A 21,107-nucleotide genomic window follows, 5' to 3' on the forward strand; every position below is an offset into this window, starting at 1 on the left:
GTTAGGGTTAGGGATGAAAACCTATAGGAGTTCAAGATATTGTTCAATAACTTTTTTTCTGAAGGTCATAGAGACTTGGAAGTTGGTTCCATCTCCACTAATGTGGCTCTGCCCGATACATTGGGACCATCCCCGAGCTTCTACGACCTTCGGAAATGGTGAAACCACCAAATCTATAAAAAAAAGTACAAGATATTTTTGAATAACTTTTCTTCTGAAAGTCCTAGAGACTTGTGCATTTTATGATTAATAAAGGGTGGCCTGCCACACAACCACACCGAATTTCAGCACGTTTCGAGCAAGCAGCGCGGAGTTATTCCAATTAATCCCTAATATGGGTTAGGGTTGCAATTAGGGTTAGGGTTAGGGTTGCAATTAGGGTTAGGGTTAGGGTTGTGATTAGGGTTAGGGTTAGGGTTGCTATTAGGGTTAGGGTTAGGGATGAATACCCATTGAAGCTCAAGATATTCTTCAATAACTTTTTTTCTGTAGGTCATAGAGACTTGGAAGTTGGTTCCATCTCCACTAATGTGGCTATGCCCGATCCATTGGTACCACCCCCGAGCTTCTACGACCTTTGGAAGGGGTAGGGTTAGGGTTGTGATTAGTGTTTGATTTTTTGGTTGTGATTAGGGTTAGGGTTAGGGATGAAAACCTATAGGAGTTCAAGATATTGTTCAATAACTTTTTTTCTGAAGGTCATAGAGACTTGGAAGTTGGTTCCATCTCCACTAATGTGGCTCTGCCCGATCCATTGGGACCATCCCCGAGCTTCTATGACCTTCGGAAATGGTGAAACCACCAAATCTATAAAAAAAAGTACAAGATATTTTTGAATAACTTTTCTTCTGAAAGTCCTAGAGACTTGTGCATTTCATGATTAATAAAGGGTGGCCTGCCACACAACCACACCGAATTTCAGCACGTTTCGAGCAAGCAGCGCGGAGTTATTCCAATTAATCCCTAATATGGGTTAGGGTTGCAATTAGGGTTAGGGTTAGGGTTGCAATTAGGGTTAGGGTTAGGGTTGTGATTAGGGTTAGGGTTGCTATTAGGGTTAGGGTTAGGGATGAATACCCATTGGAGCTCAAGATATTCTTCAATAACTTTTTTTCTGTAGGTCATAGAGACTTGGAAGTTGGTTCCATCTCCACTAATGTGGCTATGCCCGATCCATTGGTACCACCCCCGAGCTTCTACGACCTTTGGAAGGGGTAGGGTTAGGGTTGTGATTAGTGTTTGATTTTTTGGTTGTGATTAGGGTTAGGGTTAGGGATGAAAACCTATAGGAGTTCAAGATATTGTTCAATAACTTTTTTTCTGAAGGTCATAGAGACTTGGAAGTTGGTTCCATCTCCACTAATGTGGCTCTGCCCGATACATTGGGACCATCCCCGAGCTTCTACGACCTTCGGAAATGGTGAAACCACCAAATCTATAAAAAAAAGTACAAGATATTTTTGAATAACTTTTCTTCTGAAAGTCCTAGAGACTTGTGCATTTTATGATTAATAAAGGGTGGCCTGCCACACAACCACACCGAATTTCAGCACGTTTCGAGCAAGCAGCGCGGAGTTATTCCAATTAATCCCTAATATGGGTTAGGGTTGCAATTAGGGTTAGGGTTAGGGTTGCAATTAGGGTTGTGATTAGGGTTAGGGTTAGGGTTGCTATTAGGGTTAGGGTTAGGGATGAATACCCATTGGAGCTCAAGATATTCTTCAATAACTTTTTTTCTGTAGGTCATAGAGACTTGGAAGTTGGTTCCATCTCCTCTAATGTGGCTATGCCCGATCCATTGGTACCACCCCCGAGCTTCTACGACCTTTGGAAGGGGTAGGGTTAGGGTTGTGATTAGTGTTTGATTTTTTGGTTGTGATTAGGGTTAGGGTTAGGGATGAAAACCTATAGGAGTTCAAGATATTGTTCAATAACTTTTTTTCTGAAGGTCATAGAGACTTGGAAGTTGGTTCCATCCCCACTAATGTGGCTCTGCCCGATCCATTGGGACCATCCCCGAGCTTCTACGACCTTCGGAAATGGTGAAACCACCAAATCTATAAAAAAAAGTACAAGATATTTTTGAATAACTTTTCTTCTGAAAGTCCTAGAGACTTGTGCATTTCATGATTAATAAAGGGTGGCCTGCCACACAACCACATCGAATTTCAGCACGTTTCGAGCAAGCAGCGCGGAGTTATTCCAATTAATCCCTAATATGGGTTAGGGTTGCAATTAGGGTTAGGGTTAGGGTTGCAATTAGGGTTAGGGTTAGGGTTGTGATTAGGGTTAGGGTTAGGGTTGCTATTAGGGTTAGGGTTAGGGATGAATACCCATTGGAGCTCAAGATATTCTTCAATAACTTTTTTTCTGTAGGTCATAGAGACTTGGAAGTTGGTTCCATCTCCACTAATGTGGCTATGCCCGATCCATTGGTACCACCCCCGAGCTTCTACGACCTTTGGAAGGGGTAGGGTTAGGGTTGTGATTAGTGTTTGATTTTTTGGTTGTGATTAGGGTTAGGGTTAGGGATGAAAACCTATAGGAGTTCAAGATATTGTTCAATAACTTTTTTTCTGAAGGTCATAGAGACTTGGAAGTTGGTTCCATCTCCACTAATGTGGCTCTGCCCGATACATTGGGACCATCCCCGAGCTTCTACGACCTTCGGAAATGGTGAAACCACCAAATCTATAAAAAAAAGTACAAGATATTTTTGAATAACTTTTCTTCTGAAAGTCCTAGAGACTTGTGCATTTTATGATTAATAAAGGGTGGCCTGCCACACAACCACACCGAATTTCAGCACGTTTCGAGCAAGCAGCGCGGAGTTATTCCAATTAATCCCTAATATGGGTTAGGGTTGCAATTAGGGTTAGGGTTAGGGTTGCAATTAGGGTTGTGATTAGGGTTAGGGTTAGGGTTGCTATTAGGGTTAGGGTTAGGGATGAATACCCATTGGAGCTCAAGATATTCTTCAATAACTTTTTTTCTGTAGGTCATAGAGACTTGGAAGTTGGTTCCATCTCCTCTAATGTGGCTATGCCCGATCCATTGGTACCACCCCCGAGCTTCTACGACCTTTGGAAGGGGTAGGGTTAGGGTTGTGATTAGTGTTTGATTTTTTGGTTGTGATTAGGGTTAGGGTTAGGGATGAAAACCTATAGGAGTTCAAGATATTGTTCAATAACTTTTTTTCTGAAGGTCATAGAGACTTGGAAGTTGGTTCCATCCCCACTAATGTGGCTCTGCCCGATCCATTGGGACCATCCCCGAGCTTCTACGACCTTCGGAAATGGTGAAACCACCAAATCTATAAAAAAAAGTACAAGATATTTTTGAATAACTTTTCTTCTGAAAGTCCTAGAGACTTGTGCATTTCATGATTAATAAAGGGTGGCCTGCCACACAACCACATCGAATTTCAGCACGTTTCGAGCAAGCAGCGCGGAGTTATTCCAATTAATCCCTAATATGGGTTAGGGTTGCAATTAGGGTTAGGGTTAGGGTTGCAATTAGGGTTAGGGTTAGGGTTGTGATTAGGGTTAGGGTTAGGGTTGCTATTAGGGTTAGGGTTAGGGATGAATACCCATTGGAGCTCAAGATATTCTTCAATAACTTTTTTTCTGTAGGTCATAGAGACTTGGAAGTTGGTTCCATCTCCACTAATGTGGCTATGCCCGATCCATTGGTACCACCCCCGAGCTTCTACGACCTTTGGAAGGGGTAGGGTTAGGGTTGTGATTAGTGTTTGATTTTTTGGTTGTGATTAGGGTTAGGGTTAGGGATGAAAACCTATAGGAGTTCAAGATATTGTTCAATAACTTTTTTTCTGAAGGTCATAGAGACTTGGAAGTTGGTTCCATCTCCACTAATGTGGCTCTGCCCGATCCATTGGGACCATCCCCGAGCTTCTACGACCTTCGGAAATGGTGAAACCACCAAATCTATAAAAAAAAGTACAAGATATTTTTGAATAACTTTTCTTCTGAAAGTCCTAGAGACTTGTGCATTTCATGATTAATAAAGGGTGGCCTGCCACACAACCACACCGAATTTCAGCACGTTTCGAGCAAGCAGCGCGGAGTTATTCCAATCAATCCCTAATATGGGTTAGGGTTGCAATTAGGGTTAGGGTTAGGGTTGCAATTAGGGTTAGGGTTAGGGTTGTGATTAGGGTTAGGGTTAGGGTTGCTATTAGGGTTAGGGTTAGGGATGAATACCCATTGGAGCTCAAGATATTCTTCAATAACTTTTTTTCTGTAGGTCATAGAGACTTGGAAGTTGGTTCCATCTCCACTAATGTGGCTATGCCCGATCCATTGGTACCACCCCCGAGCTTCTACGACCTTTGGAAGGGGTAGGGTTAGGGTTGTGATTAGTGTTTGATTTTTTGGTTGTGATTAGGGTTAGGGTTAGGGATGAAAACCTATAGGAGTTCAAGATATTGTTCAATAACTTTTTTTCTGAAGGTCATAGAGACTTGGAAGTTGGTTCCATCCCCACTAATGTGGCTCTGCCCGATCCATTGGGACCATCCCCGAGCTTTTACGACCTTCGGAAATGGTGAAACCACCAAATCTATAAAAAAAAGTACAAGATATTTTTGAATAACTTTTCTTCTGAAAGTCCTAGAGACTTGTGCATTTCATGATTAATAAAGGGTGGCCTGCCACACAACCACACCGAATTTCAGCACGTTTCGAGCAAGCAGCGCGGAGTTATTCCAATTAATCCCTAATATGGGTTAGGGTTGCAATTAGGGTTAGGGTTAGGGTTGCAATTAGGGTTGTGATTAGGGTTAGGGTTAGGGTTGCTATTAGGGTTAGGGTTAGGGATGAATACCCATTGGAGCTCAAGATATTCTTCAATAACTTTTTTTCTGTAGGTCATAGAGACTTGGAAGTTGGTTCCATCTCCTCTAATGTGGCTATGCCCGATCCATTGGTACCACCCCCGAGCTTCTACGACCTTTGGAAGGGGTAGGGTTAGGGTTGTGATTAGTGTTTGATTTTTTGGTTGTGATTAGGGTTAGGGTTAGGGATGAAAACCTATAGGAGTTCAAGATATTGTTCAATAACTTTTTTTCTGAAGGTCATAGAGACTTGGAAGTTGGTTCCATCCCCACTAATGTGGCTCTGCCCGATCCATTGGGACCATCCCCGAGCTTCTACGACCTTCGGAAATGGTGAAACCACCAAATCTATAAAAAAAAGTACAAGATATTTTTGAATAACTTTTCTTCTGAAAGTCCTAGAGACTTGTGCATTTCATGATTAATAAAGGGTGGCCTGCCACACAACCACATCGAATTTCAGCACGTTTCGAGCAAGCAGCGCGGAGTTATTCCAATTAATCCCTAATATGGGTTAGGGTTGCAATTAGGGTTAGGGTTAGGGTTGCAATTAGGGTTAGGGTTAGGGTTGTGATTAGGGTTAGGGTTAGGGTTGCTATTAGGGTTAGGGTTAGGGATGAATACCCATTGGAGCTCAAGATATTCTTCAATAACTTTTTTTCTGTAGGTCATAGAGACTTGGAAGTTGGTTCCATCTCCACTAATGTGGCTATGCCCGATCCATTGGTACCACCCCCGAGCTTCTACGACCTTTGGAAGGGGTAGGGTTAGGGTTGTGATTAGTGTTTGATTTTTTGGTTGTGATTAGGGTTAGGGTTAGGGATGAAAACCTATAGGAGTTCAAGATATTGTTCAATAACTTTTTTTCTGAAGGTCATAGAGACTTGGAAGTTGGTTCCATCTCCACTAATGTGGCTCTGCCCAATCCATTGGGACCACCCCCGAGCTTCTACGACCTTTGGAAGGGGTAGGGTTAGGGTTGTGATTAGTGTTTGATTTTTTGGTTGTGATTAGGGTTAGGGTTAGGGATGAAAACCTATAGGAGTTCAAGATATTGTTCAATAACTTTTTTTCTGAAGGTCATAGAGACTTGGAAGTTGGTTCCATCTCCACTAATGTGGCTCTGCCCGATCCATTGGGACCATCCCCGAGCTTCTACGACCTTCGGAAATGGTGAAACCACCAAATCTATAAAAAAAAGTACAAGATATTTTTGAATAACTTTTCTTCTGAAAGTCCTAGAGACTTGTGCATTTCATGATTAATAAAGGGTGGCCTGCCACACAACCACACCGAATTTCAGCACGTTTCGAGCAAGCAGCGCGGAGTTATTCCAATTAATCCCTAATATGGGTTAGGGTTGCAATTAGGGTTAGGGTTAGGGTTGCAATTAGGGTTAGGGTTAGGGTTGTGATTAGGGTTAGGGTTAGGGTTGCTATTAGGGTTAGGGTTAGGGATGAATACCCATTGAAGCTCAAGATATTCTTCAATAACTTTTTTTCTGTAGGTCATAAAGACTTGGAAGTTGGTTCCATCTCCACTAATGTGGCTATGCCCGATCCATTGGTACCACCCCCGAGCTTCTACGACCTTTGGAAGGGGTAGGGTTAGGGTTGTGATTAGTGTTTGATTTTTTGGTTGTGATTAGGGTTAGGGTTAGGGATGAAAACCTATAGGAGTTCAAGATATTGTTCAATAACTTTTTTTCTGAAGGTCATAGAGACTTGGAAGTTGGTTCCATCTCCACTAATGTGGCTCTGCCCGATCCATTGGGACCATCCCCGAGCTTCTACGACCTTCGGAAATGGTGAAACCACCAAATCTATAAAAAAAAGTACAAGATATTTTTGAATAACTTTTCTTCTGAAAGTCCTAGAGACTTGTGCATTTCATGATTAATAAAGGGTGGCCTGCCACACAACCACACCGAATTTCAGCACGTTTCGAGCAAGCAGCGCGGAGTTATTCCAATTAATCCCTAATATGGGTTAGGGTTGCAATTAGGGTTAGGGTTAGGGTTGCAATTAGGGTTAGAGTTAGGGTTGTGATTAGGGTTAGGGTTAGGGTTGCTATTAGGGTTAGGGTTAGGGATGAATACCCATTGGAGCTCAAGATATTCTTCAATAACTTTTTTTCTGTAGGTCATAGAGACTTGGAAGTTGGTTCCATCTCCACTAATGTGGCTATGCCCGATCCATTGGTACCACCCCCGAGCTTCTACGACCTTTGGAAGGGGTAGGGTTAGGGTTGTGATTAGTGTTTGATTTTTTGGTTGTGATTAGGGTTAGGGTTAGGGATGAAAACCTATAGGAGTTCAAGATATTGTTCAATAACTTTTTTTCTGAAGGTCATAGAGACTTGGAAGTTGGTTCCATCTCCACTAATGTGGCTCTGCCCGATCCATTGGGACCATCCCCGAGCTTCTACGACCTTCGGAAATGGTGAAACCACCAAATCTATAAAAAAAAGTACAAGATATTTTTGAATAACTTTTCTTCTGAAAGTCCTAGAGACTTGTGCATTTCATGATTAATAAAGGGTGGCCTGCCACACAACCACACCGAATTTCAGCACGTTTCGAGCAAGCAGCGCGGAGTTATTCCAATTAATCCCTAATATGGGTTAGGGTCGCAATTAGGGTTAGGGTTAGGGTTGCAATTAGGGTTAGGGTTAGGGTTGTGATTAGGGTTAGGGTTAGGGTTGCTATTAGGATTAGGGTTAGGGATGAATACCCATTGGAGCTCAAGATATTCTTCAATAACTTTTTTTCTGTAGGTCATAGAGACTTGGAAGTTGGTTCCATCTCCACTAATGTGGCTATGCCCGATCCATTGGTACCACCCCCGAGCTTCTACGACCTTTGGAAGGGGTAGGGTTAGGGTTGTGATTAGTGTTTGATTTTTTGGTTGTGATTAGGGTTAGGGTTAGGGATGAAAACCTATAGGAGTTCAAGATATTGTTCAATAACTTTTTTTCTGAAGGTCATAGAGACTTGGAAGTTGGTTCCATCTCCACTAATGTGGCTCTGCCCAATCCATTGGGACCACCCCCGAGCTTCTACGACCTTTGGAAGGGGTAGGGTTAGGGTTGTGATTAGTGTTTGATTTTTTGGTTGTGATTAGGGTTAGGGTTAGGGATGAAAACCTATAGGAGTTCAAGATATTGTTCAATAACTTTTTTTCTGAAGGTCATAGAGACTTGGAAGTTGGTTCCATCTCCACTAATGTGGCTCTGCCCGATCCATTGGGACCATCCCCGAGCTTCTACGACCTTCGGAAATGGTGAAACCACCAAATCTATAAAAAAAAGTACAAGATATTTTTGAATAACTTTTCTTCTGAAAGTCCTAGAGACTTGTGCATTTCATGATTAATAAAGGGTGGCCTGCCACACAACCACACCGAATTTCAGCACGTTTCGAGCAAGCAGCGCGGAGTTATTCCAATTAATCCCTAATATGGGTTAGGGTCGCAATTAGGGTTAGGGTTAGGGTTGCAATTAGGGTTAGGGTTAGGGTCGCAATTAGGGTTAGGGTTAGGGTTGTGATTAGGGTTAGGGTTAGGGTTGCTATTAGGGTTAGGGTTAGGGATGAATACCCATTGGAGCTCAAGATATTCTTCAATAACTTTTTTTCTGTAGGTCATAGAGACTTGGAAGTTGGTTCCATCTCCACTAATGTGGCTATGCCCGATCCATTGGTACCACCCCCGAGCTTCTACGACCTTTGGAAGGGGTAGGGTTAGGGTTGTGATTAGTGTTTGATTTTTTGGTTGTGATTAGGGTTAGGGTTAGGGATGAAAACCTATAGGAGTTCAAGATATTGTTCAATAACTTTTTTTCTGAAGGTCATAGAGACTTGGAAGTTGGTTCCATCTCCACTAATGTGGCTCTGCCCAATCCATTGGGACCATCCCCGAGCTTCTACGACCTTCGGAAATGGTGAAACCACCCAATCTATAAAAAAAAGTACAAGATATTTTTGAATAACTTTTCTTCTGAAAGTCCTAGAGACTTGTGCATTTCATGATTAATAAAGGGTGGCCTGCCACACAACCACACCGAATTTCAGCACGTTTCGAGCAAGCAGCGCGGAGTTATTCCAATTAATCCCTAATATGGGTTAGGGTTGCAATTAGGGTTAGGGTTAGGGTTGCAATTAGGGTTAGGGTTAGGGTTGTGATTAGGGTTAGGGTTAGGGTTGCAATTAGGGTTAGGGTTAGGGTTGCAATTAGGGTTGTGATTAGGGTTAGGGTTAGGGTTGTGATTAGGGTTAGGGTTAGGGATTAAAACCTATAGGAGTTCAACATATTGTTCAATAACTTTTTTTCTGAAGGTCATAGAGACTTGGAAGTTGGTTCCATCTCCACTAATGTGGCTCTGCCCGATCCATTGGGACCATCCCCGAGCTTCTACGACCTTCGGAAATGGTGAAACCACCAAATCTATAAAAAAAAGTACAAGATATTTTTGAATAACTTTTCTTCTGAAAGTCCTAGAGACTTGTGCATTTCATGATTAATAAAGGGTGGCCTGCCACACAACCACACCGAATTTCAGCACGTTTCGAGCAAGCAGCGCGGAGTTATTCCAATTAATCCCTAATATGGGTTAGGGTTGCAATTAGGGTTAGGGTTAGGGTTGCAATTAGGGTTAGGGTTAGGGTTGTGATTAGGGTTAGGGTTAGGGTTGCTATTAGGGTTAGGGTTAGGGTTGTGATTAGGGTTAGGGTTAGGGTTGCTATTAGGGTTAGGGTTAGGGATGAATACCCATTGGAGCTCAAGATATTCTTCAATAACTTTTTTTCTGTAGGTCATAGAGACTTGGAAGTTGGTTCCATCTCCACTAATGTGGCTATGCCCGATCCATTGGTACCACCCCCGAGCTTCTACGACCTTTGGAAGGGGTAGGGTTAGGGTTGTGATTAGTGTTTGATTTTTTGGTTGTGATTAGGGTTAGGGTTAGGGATGAAAACCTATAGGAGTTCAAGATATTGTTCAATAACTTTTTTTCTGAAGGTCATAGAGACTTGGAAGTTGGTTCCATCTCCACTAATGTGGCTCTGCCCGATCCATTGGGACCATCCCCGAGCTTCTACGACCTTTGGAAATGGTGAAACCACCCAATCTATAAAAAAAAGTACAAGATATTTTTGAATAACTTTTCTTCTGAAAGTCCTAGAGACTTGTGCATTTCATGATTAATAAAGGGTGGCCTGCCACACAACCACACCGAATTTCAGCACGTTTCGAGCAAGCAGCGCGGAGTTATTCCAATTAATCCCTAATATGGGTTAGGGTTGCAATTAGGGTTAGGGTTAGGGTTGCAATTAGGGTTAGGGTTAGGGTTGCAATTAGGGTTAGGGTTAGGGTTAGGGTTGTGATTAGGGTTAGGGTTAGGGTTGCAATTAGGGTTAGGGTTAGGGTTGCTATTAGGGTTAGCGTTAGGGATGAATACCCATTGGAGCTCAAGATATTCTTCAATAACTTTTTTTCTGTAGGTCATAGAGACTTGGAAGTTGGTTCCATCTCCACTAATGTGGCTCTGCCCGATCCATTGGGACCATCCCCGAGCTTCTACGACCTTCGGAAATGGTGGAACCACCAAATCTATAAAAAAAAGTACAAGATATTTTTGAATAACTTTTCTTCTGAAAGTCATAGAGACTTGGGCATTTCATGATTAATAAAGGATAGCCTGCTACACACCCACACCAAATTTCAGCACGTTTCGAGCAAGCAGCGCAGAGTTATTCACCCTAAGGTGATATGGGTTAGGGCTGAAATTAGGGTTAGGGTTAGGGTTGTGATTAGGGTTAGGGTTAGGGTTGCTATTAGGGTTAGGGTTAGGGATGAATACCCATTGGAGCTCAAGATATTCTTCAATAACTTTTTTTCTGTAGGTCATAGAGACTTGGAAGTTGGTTCCATCTCCACTAATGTGGCTATGCCCGATCCATTGGTACCACCCCCGAGCTTCTACGACCTTTGGAAGGGGTAGGGTTAGGGTTGTGATTAGTGTTTGATTTTTTGGTTGTGATTAGGGTGAGGGTTAGGGATGAAAACCTATAGGAGTTCAAGATATTGTTCAATAACTTTTTTTCTGAAGGTCATAGAGACTTGGAAGTTGGTTCCATCTCCACTAATGTGGCTCTGCCCAATCCATTGGGACCATCCCTGAGCTTCTACGACCTTCGAAAAGGGTCAAACCACCAAATCTTGAATCAAAAGTACGAGATATTTTGCAATAACTTTTCTTCTGAAAGTCATAGAGACTTGGGCATTTCATGATTAATAAAGGGTAGCGTGCTATGCACCCATCCCAAATTTCAGCACGTTTCGAGCAAGCAGCGCAGAGTTATTCACCCTAAGGTGATATGGGTTAGGGCTGAAATTAGGGTTAGGGTTAGGGTTGTGATTAGGGTTAGGGTTAGGGTTAGGGTTGTGATTAGGGTTAGGGTTAGGGTTAGGGTTAGGGTTAGGGATGAATACCCATTGGAGCTCAAGATATTCTTCAATAACTTTTTTTCTGTAGGTCATAGAGACTTGGAAGTTGGTTCCATCTCCACTAATGTGGCTATGCCCGATCCATTGGTACCACCCCCGAGCTTCTACGACCTTTGGAAGGGGTAGGGTTAGGGTTGTGATTAGTGTTTGATTTTTTGGTTGTGATTAGGGTTAGGGTTAGGGATGAAAACCTATAGGAGTTCAAGATATTGTTCAATAACTTTTTTTCTGAAGGTCATAGAGACTTGGAAGTTGGTTCCATCTCCACTAATGTGGCTCTGCCCGATCCATTTGGACCATCCCCGAGCTTCTACGACCTTCGGAAATGGTGGAACCACCAAATCTATAAAAAAAAGTACAAGATATTTTTGAATAACTTTTCTTCTGAAAGACCTAGAGACTTGTGCATTTCATGATTAATAAAGGGTGGCCTGCCACACAACCACACTGAATTTCAGCACGTTTCGAGCAAGCAGCGCAGAGTTATTCACCCTAAGGTGATATGGGTTAGGGTTGCAATTAGGGTTAGGGTTAGGGTTGCAATTAGGGTTAGGGTTAGGGTTGTGATTAGGGTTAGGGTTAGGGTTGCTATTAGGGTTAGGGTTAGGGATGAATACCCATTGGAGCTCAAGATATTCTTCAATATCTTTTTTTCTGTAGGTCATAGAGACTTGGAAGTTGGTTCCATCTCCACTAATGTGGCTATGCCCGATCCATTGGTACCACCCCCGAGCTTCTACGACCTTTGGAAGGGGTAGGGTTAGGGTTGTGATTAGTGTTTGATTTTTTGGTTGTGATTAGGGTTAGGGTTAGGGATGAAAACCTATAGGAGTTCAAGATATTGTTCAATAACTTTTTTTCTGAAGGTCATAGAGACTTGGAAGTTGGTTCCATCTCCACTAATGTGGCTCTGCCCGATCCATTGGGACCATCCCCGAGCTTCTACGACCTTCGGAAATGGTGGAACCACCAAATCTATAAAAAAAAGTACAAGATATTTTTGAATAACTTTTCTTCTGAAAGACCTAGAGACTTGTGCATTTCATGATTAATAAAGGGTGGCCTGCCACACAACCACACTGAATTTCAGCACGTTTCGAGCAAGCAGCGCGGAGTTATTCCAATTAATCCCTAATATGGGTTAGGGTTGCAATTAGGGTTAGGGTTAGGGTTGCATTAGGGTTAGGGTTAGGGTTGTGATTAGGGTTAGGGTTAGGGTTGCTATTAGGGTTAGGGTTAGGGATGAATACCCATTGGAGCTCAAGATATTCTTCAATAACTTTTTTTCTGTAGGTCATAGAGACTTGGAAGTTGGTTCCATCTCCACTAATGTGGCTATGCCCGATCCATTGGTACCACCCCCGAGCTTCTACGACCTTTGGAAGGGGTAGGGTTAGGGTTGTGATTAGTGTTTGATTTTTTGGTTGTGATTAGGGTTAGGGTTAGGGATGAAAACCTATAGGAGTTCAAGATATTGTTCAATAACTTTTTTTCTGAAGGTCATAGAGACTTGGAAGTTGGTTCCATCTCCACTAATGTGGCTCTGCCCGATCCATTGGGACCATCCCCGAGCTTCTACGACCTTCGGAAATGGTGGAACCACCAAATCTATAAAAAAAAGTACAAGATATTTTTGAATAACTTTTCTTCTGAAAGACCTAGAGACTTGTGCATTTCATGATTAATAAAGGGTGGCCTGCCACACAACCACACTGAATTTCAGCACGTTTCGAGCAAGCAGCGCGGAGTTATTCCAATTAATCCCTAATATGGGTTAGGGTTGCAATTAGGGTTAGGGTTAGGGTTGCAATTAGGGTTAGGGTTAGGGTTGCTATTAGGGTTAGGGTTAGGGTTGCTATTAGGGTTAGGGTTAGGGATGAATACCCATTGGAGCTCAAGATATTCTTCAATAACTTTTTTTCTGTAGGTCATAGAGACTTGGAAGTTGGTTCCATCTCCACTAATGTGGCTATGCCCGATCCATTGGTACCACCCCCGAGCTTCTACGACCTTTGGAAGGGGTAGGGTTAGGGTTGTGATTAGTGTTTGATTTTTTGGTTGTGATTAGGGTTAGGGTTAGGGATGAAAACCTATAGGAGTTCAAGATATTGTTTAATAACTTTTTTTCTGAAGGTCATAGAGACTTGGAAGTTGGTTCCATCTCCACTAATGTGGCTCTGCCCGATCCATTGGGACCATCCCCGAGCTTCTACGACCTTCGGAAATGGTGGAACCACCAAATCTATAAAAAAAAGTACAAGATATTTTTGAATAACTTTTCTTCTGAAAGACCTAGAGACTTGTGCATTTCATGATTAATAAAGGGTGGCCTGCCACACAACCACACTGAATTTCAGCACGTTTCGAGCAAGCAGCGCGGAGTTATTCCAATTAATCCCTAATATGGGTTAGGGTTGCAATTAGGGTTAGGGTTAGGGTTGCATTAGGGTTAGGGTTAGGGTTGTGATTAGGGTTAGGGTTAGGGTTGCTATTAGGGTTAGGGTTAGGGATGAATACCCATTGGAGCTCAAGATATTCTTCAATAACTTTTTTTCTGTAGGTCATAGAGACTTGGAAGTTGGTTCCATCTCCACTAATGTGGCTCTGCCCGATCCATTGGGACCATCCCCGAGCTTCTACGACCTTCGGAAATGGTGGAACCACCAAATCTATAAAAAAAAGTACAAGATATTTTGCAATAACTTTTCTTCTGAAAGACCTAGAGACTTGTGCATTTCATGATTAATAAAGGGTGGCCTGCCACACAACCACACTGAATTTCAGCACGTTTCGAGCAAGCAGCGCGGAGTTATTCCAATTAATCCCTAATATGGGTTAGGGTTGCAATTAGGGTTAGGGTTAGGGTTGCATTAGGGTTAGGGTTAGGGTTGTGATTAGGGTTAGGGTTAGGGTTGCTATTAGGGTTAGGGTTAGGGATGAATACCCATTGGAGCTCAAGATATTCTTCAATAACTTTTTTTCTGTAGGTCATAGAGACTTGGAAGTTGGTTCCATCTCCACTAATGTGGCTATGCCCGATCCATTGGTACCACCCCCGAGCTTCTACGACCTTTGGAAGGGGTAGGGTTAGGGTTGTGATTAGTGTTTGATTTTTTGGTTGTGATTAGGGTTAGGGTTAGGGATGAAAACCTATAGGAGTTCAAGATATTGTTCAATAACTTTTTTTCTGAAGGTCATAGAGACTTGGAAGTTGGTTCCATCTCCACTAATGTGGCTCTGCCCGATCCATTGGGACCATCCCCGAGCTTCTACGACCTTCGGAAATGGTGAAATCACCAAATCTATAAAAAAAAGTACAAGATATTTTTGAATAACTTTTCTTCTGAAAGTCCTAGAGACTTGTGCATTTCATGATTAATAAAGGGTGGCCTGCCACACAACCACACCGAATTTCAGCACGTTTCGAGCAAGCAGCGCGGAGTTATTCCAATTAATCCCTAATATGGGTTAGGGTTGCAATTAGGGTTAGGGTTAGGGTTGCAATTAGGGTTAGGGTTAGGGTTGTGATTAGGGTTAGGGTTAGGGTTGCTATTAGGGTTAGGGTTAGGGATGAATACCCATTGGAGCTCAAGATATTCCTCAATAACTTTTTTTCTGTAGGTCATAGAGACTTGGAAGTTGGTTCCATCTCCACTAATGTGGCTATGCCCGATCCATTGGTACCACCCCCGAGCTTCTACGACCTTTGGAAGGGGTAGGGTGAGGGTTGTGATTAGTGTTTGATTTTTTGGTTGTGATTAGGGTTAGGGTTAGGGATGAAAACCTATAGGAGTTCAAGATATTGTTCAATAACTTTTTTTCTGAAGGTCATAGAGACTTGGAAGTTGGTTCCATCTCCACTAATATGGCTCTGCCCGATCCATTGGGACCATCCCCGAGCTTCTACGACCTTCGGAAATGGTGAAACCACCAAATCTATAAAAAAAAGTACAAGATATTTTTGAATAACTTTTCTTCTGAAAGTCCTAGAGACTTGTGCATTTCATGATTAATAAAGGGTGGCCTGCCACACAACCACTTCGAATTTCAGCACGTTTCGAGCAAGCAGCGCGGAGTTATTCCAATTAATCCCTAATATGGGTTAGGGTTGCAATTAGGGTTAGGGTTAGGGTTGTGATTAGGGTTAGGGTTAGGGTTGCTATTAGGGTTAGGGTTAGGGATGAATACCCATTGGAGCTCAAGATATTCTTCAATAACTTTTTTTCTGTAGGTCATAGAGACTTGGAAGTTGGTTCCATCTCCACTAATGTGGCTATGCCCGATCCATTGGTACCACCCCCGAGCTTCTACGACCTTCGGAAATGGTGAAACCACCAAATCTATAAAAAAAAGTACAAGATATTTTTGAATAACTTTTCTTCTGAAAGACCTAGAGACTTGTGCATTTCATGATTAATAAAGGGTGGCCTGCCACACAACCACACCGAATTTCAGCACGTTTCGAGCAAGCAGCGCGGAGTTATTCCAATTAATCCCTAATATGGGTTAGGGTTGCAATTAGGGTTAGGGTTAGGGTTGCAATTAGGGTTAGGGTTAGGGTTGTGATTAGGGTTAGGGTTAGGGTTGCTATTAGGGTTAGGGTTAGGGATGAATACCCATTGGAGCTCAAGATATTCTTCAATAACTTTTTTTCTGTAGGTCATAGAGACTTGGAAGTTGGTTCCATCTCCACTAATGTGGCTATGCCCGATCCATTGGTACCACCCCCGAGCTTCTACGACCTTTGGAAGGGGTAGGGTTAGGGTTGTGATTAGTGTTTGATTTTTTGGTTGTGATTAGGGTTAGGGTTAGGGATGAAAACCTATAGGAGTTCAAGATATTGTTCAATAACTTTTTTTCTGAAGGTCATAGAGACTTGGAAGTTGGTTCCATCTCCACTAATGTGGCTCTGCCCGATCCATTTGGACCATCCCCGAGCTTCTACGACCTTCGGAAATGGTGGAACCACCAAATCTATAAAAAAAAGTACAAGATATTTTTGAATAACTTTTCTTCTGAAAGACCTAGAGACTTGTGCATTTCATGATTAATAAAGGGTGGCCTGCCACACAACCACACCGAATTTCAGCACGTTTCGAGCAAGCAGCGCAGAGTTATTCACCCTAAGGTGATATGGGTTAGGGTTGCAATTAGGGTTAGGGTTAGGGTTGCAATTAGGGCTAGGGTTAGGGTTGTGATTAGGGTTAGGGTTAGGGTTGCTATTAGGGTTAGGGTTAGGGATGAATACCCATTGGAGCTCAAGATATTCTTCAATAACTTTTTTTCTGTAGGTCATAGAGACTTGGAAGTTGGTTCCATCTCCACTAATGTGGCTATGCCCGATCCATTGGTACCACCCCCGAGCTTCTACGACCTTTGGAAGGGGTAGGGTTAGGGTTGTGATTAGTGTTTGATTTTTTGGTTGTGATTAGGGTTAGGGTTAGGGATGAAAACCTATAGGAGTTCAAGATATTGTTCAATAACTTTTTTTCTGAAGGTCATAGAGACTTGGAAGTTGGTTCCATCTCCACTAATGTGGCTCTGCCCGATCCATTGGGACCATCCCCGAGCTTCTACGACCTTCGGAAATGGTGGAACCACCAAATCTATAAAAAAAAGTACAAGATATTTTTGAATAACTTTTCTTCTGAAAGACCTAGAGACTTGTGCATTTCATGATTAATAAAGGGTGGCCTGCCACACAACCACACTGAATTTCAGCACGTTTCGAGCAAGCAGCGCGGAGTTATTCCAATTAATCCCTAATATGGGTTAGGGTTGCAATTAGGGTTAGGGTTAGGGTTGTGATTAGGGTTAGGGTTAGGGTTGCTATTAGGGTTAGGGTTAGGGATGAATACCCATTGGAGCTCAAGATATTCTTCAATAACTTTTTTTCTGTAGGTCATAGAGACTTGGAAGTTGGTTCCATATCCACTAATGTGGCTCTGCCCGATCCATTGGGACCATCCCCGAGCTTCTACGACCTTCGGAAATGGTGGAACCACCAAATCTATAAAAAAAAGTACAAGATATTTTGCAATAACTTTTCTTCTGAAAGACCTAGAGACTTGTGCATTTCATGATTAATAAAGGGTGGCCTGCCACACAACCACACCGAATTTCAGCACGTTTCGAGCAAGCAGCGCGGAGTTATTCCAATTAATCCCTAATATGGGTTAGGGTTGCAATTAGGGTTAGGGTTAGGGTTGCAATTAGGGTTAGGGTTAGGGTTGCTATTAGGGTTAGGGTTAGGGATGAATACCCATTGGAGCTCAAGATATTCTTCAATAACTTTTTTTCTGTAGGTCATAGAGACTTGGAAGTTGGTTCCATCTCCACTAATGTGGCTATGCCCGATCCATTGGTACCACCCCCGAGCTTCTACGACCTTTGGAAGGGGTAGGGTTAGGGTTGTGATTAGTGTTTGATTTTTTGGTTGTGATTAGGGTTAGGGTTAGGGATGAAAACCTATAGGAGTTCAAGATATTGTTCAATAACTTTTTTTTCTGAAGGTCATAGAGACTTGGAAGTTGGTTCCTTCTCCACTAATGTGGCTCTGCCCGATCCATTTGGACCATCCCCGAGCTTCTACGACCTTCGGAAATGGTGGAACCACCAAATCTATAAAAAAAAGTACAAGATATTTTTGAATAACTTTTCTTCTGAAAGACCTAGAGACTTGTGCATTTCATGATTAATAAAGGGTGGCCTGCCACACAACCACACTGAATTTCAGCACGTTTCGAGCAAGCAGCGCGGAGTTATTTTAATTAATCCCTAATATGGGTTAGGGTTGCAATTAGGGTTAGGGTTAGGGTTGCAATTAGGGTTAGGGTTAGGGTTGTGATTAGGGTTAGGGTTAGGGTTGCTATTAGGGTTAGGGTTAGGGATGAATACCCATTGGAGCTCAAGATATTCTTCAATAACTTTTTTTCTGTAGGTCATAGAGACTTGGAAGTTGGTTCCATCTCCACTAATGTGGCTATGCCCGATCCATTGGTACCACCCCCGAGCTTCTACGACCTTTGGAAGGGGTAGGGTTAGGGTTGTGATTAGTGTTTGATTTTTTGGTTGTGATTAGGGTTAGGGTTAGGGATGAAAACCTATAGGAGTTCAAGATATTGTTCAATAACTTTTTTTCTGAAGGTCACAGAGACTTGAAAGTTGGTTCCATCTCCACTAATGTGGCTCTGCCCGATCCATTGGGACCATCCCCGAGCTTCTACGACCTTCGGAAATGGTGGAACCACCAAATCTATAAAAAAAAGTACAAGATATTTTGCAATAACTTTTCTTCTGAAAGACCTAGAGACTTGTGCATTTCATGATTAATAAAGGGTGGCCTGCCACACAACCACACCGAATTTCAGCACGTTTCGAGCAAGCAGCGCGGAGTTATTCCAATTAATCCCTAATATGGGTTAGGGTTGCAATTAGGGTTAGGGTTAGGGTTGCAATTAGGGTTAGGGTTAGGGTTGTAATTAGGGTTAGGGTTAGGGTTGCTATTAGGGTTAGGGTTAGGGATGAATACCCATTGGAGCTCAAGATATTCTTCAATAACTTTTTTTCTGTAGGTCATAGAGACTTGGAAGTTGGTTCCATCTCCACTAATGTGGCTATGCCCGATCCATTGGGACCACCCCCGAGCTTCTACGACCTTTGGAAGGGGTAGGGTTAGGGTTGTGATTAGTGTTTGATTTTTTGGTTGTGATTAGGGTTAGGGTTAGGGATGAAAACCTATAGGAGTTCAAGATATTGTTCAATAACTTTTTTTCTGAAGGTCATAGAGACTTGGAAGTTGGTTCCATCTCCACTAATGTGGCTCTGCCCGATCCATTGGGACCATCCCCGAGCTTCTACGACCTTCGGAAATGGTGAAACCACCAAATCTATAAAAAAAAGTACAAGATATTTTTGAATAACTTTTCTTCTGAAAGTCCTAGAGACTTGTGCATTTCATGATTAATAAAGGGTGGCCTGCCACACAACCACACCGAATTTCAGCACGTTTCGAGCAAGCAGCGCGGAGTTATTCCAATTAATCCCTAATATGGGTTAGGGTTGCAATTAGGGTTAGGGTTAGGGTTGCAATTAGGGTTAGGGTTAGGGTTGTAATTAGGGTTAGGGTTAGGGTTGCTATTAGGGTTAGGGTTAGGGATGAATACCCATTGGAGCTCAAGATATTCTTCAATAACTTTTTTTCTGTAGGTCATAGAGACTTGGAAGTTGGTTCCATCTCCACTAATGTGGCTATGCCCGATCCATTGGTACCACCCCCGAGCTTCTACGACCTTTGGAAGGGGTAGGGTTAGGGTTGTGATTAGTGTTTGATTTTTTGGTTGTGATTAGGGTTAGGGTTAGGGATGAAAACCTATAGGAGTTCAAGATATTGTTCAATAACTTTTTTTCTGAAGGTCATAGAGACTTGGAAGTTGGTTCCATCTCCACTAATGTGGCTCTGCCCGATCCATTGGGACCATCCCCGAACTTCTACGACCTTCGGAAATGGTGAAACCACCAAATCTATAAAAAAAAGTACAAGATATTTTTGAATAACTTTTCTTCTGAAAGTCCTAGAGACTTGTGCATTTCATGATTAATAAAGGGTGGCCTGCCACACAACCACACCGAATTTCAGCACGTTTCGAGCAAGCAGCGCGGAGTTATTCCAATTAATCCCTAATATGGGTTAGGGTTGCAATTAGGGTTAGGGTTAGGGTTGTGATTAGGGTTAGGGTTAGGGTTGCTATTAGGGTTAGGGTTAGGGATGAATACCCATTGGAGCTCAAGATATTCTTCAATAACTTTTTTTCTGAAGGTCACAGAGACTTGAAAGTTGGTTCCATCTCCACTAATGTGGCTATGCCCGATCCATTGGGACCATCCCTGAGCTTCTACGACCTTCGAAAAGGGTCATACCACCAAATCTTGAATCAAAAGTACGAGATATTTTGCAATAACTTTTCTTCTGAAAATCATAGAGACTTGGGCATTTCATGATTAATAAAGGGTAGCCTGCTATTCACCCACACCAAATTTCAGCACGTTTCGAGCAAGTAGCGCAGAGTTATTCACCCTAAGGTGATATGGGTTAGGGCTGAAATTAGGGTTAGGGTTAGGGTTAGGGTTGTGATTAGGGTTAGGGTTAGGGTTGCTATTAGGGTTAGGGTTAGGGATGAATACCCATTGGAGCTCAAGATATTCTTCAATAACTTTTTTTCTGTAGGTCATAGAGACTTGGAAGTTGGTTCCATCTCCACTAATGTGGCTATGCCCGATCCATTGGTACCACCCCCGAGCTTCTACGACCTTTGGAAGGGGTAGGGTTAGGGTTGTGATTAGTGTTTGATTTTTTGGTTGTGATTAGGGTTAGGGTTAGGGATGAAAACCTATAGGAGTTCAAGATATTGTTCAATAACTTTTTTTCTGAAGGTCATAGAGACTTGGAAGTTGGTTCCATCTCCACTAATGTGGCTCTGCCCGATCCATTGGGACCATCCCCGAACTTCTACGACCTTCGGAAATGGTGAAACCACCAAATCTATAAAAAAAAGTACAAGATATTTTTGAATAACTTTTCTTCTGAAAGTCCTAGAGACTTGTGCATTTCATGATTAATAAAGGGTGGCCTGCCACACAACCACACCGAATTTCAGCACGTTTCGAGCAAGCAGCGCGGAGTTATTCCAATTAATCCCTAATATGGGTTAGGGTTGCAATTAGGGTTAGGGTTAGGGTTGCAATTAGGG

At 42.5% G+C, this 21,107-nt stretch overlaps 1 protein-coding gene across 4 annotated transcripts in view; it reads left to right on the forward strand.

The window, feature by feature from the left end:
- Positions 1-21,107, forward strand: part of myo10l1 (myosin X, like 1) — a 98,665-nt gene that overhangs the window by 54,473 nt on the left and 23,085 nt on the right. The gene's annotated exons all lie outside the window — the stretch shown is intronic.

Source organism: Paralichthys olivaceus, chromosome 12, assembly GCF_024713975.1.
Source record: "Paralichthys olivaceus isolate ysfri-2021 chromosome 12, ASM2471397v2, whole genome shotgun sequence".
Lineage (NCBI taxonomy): Eukaryota > Metazoa > Chordata > Actinopteri > Pleuronectiformes > Paralichthyidae > Paralichthys > Paralichthys olivaceus.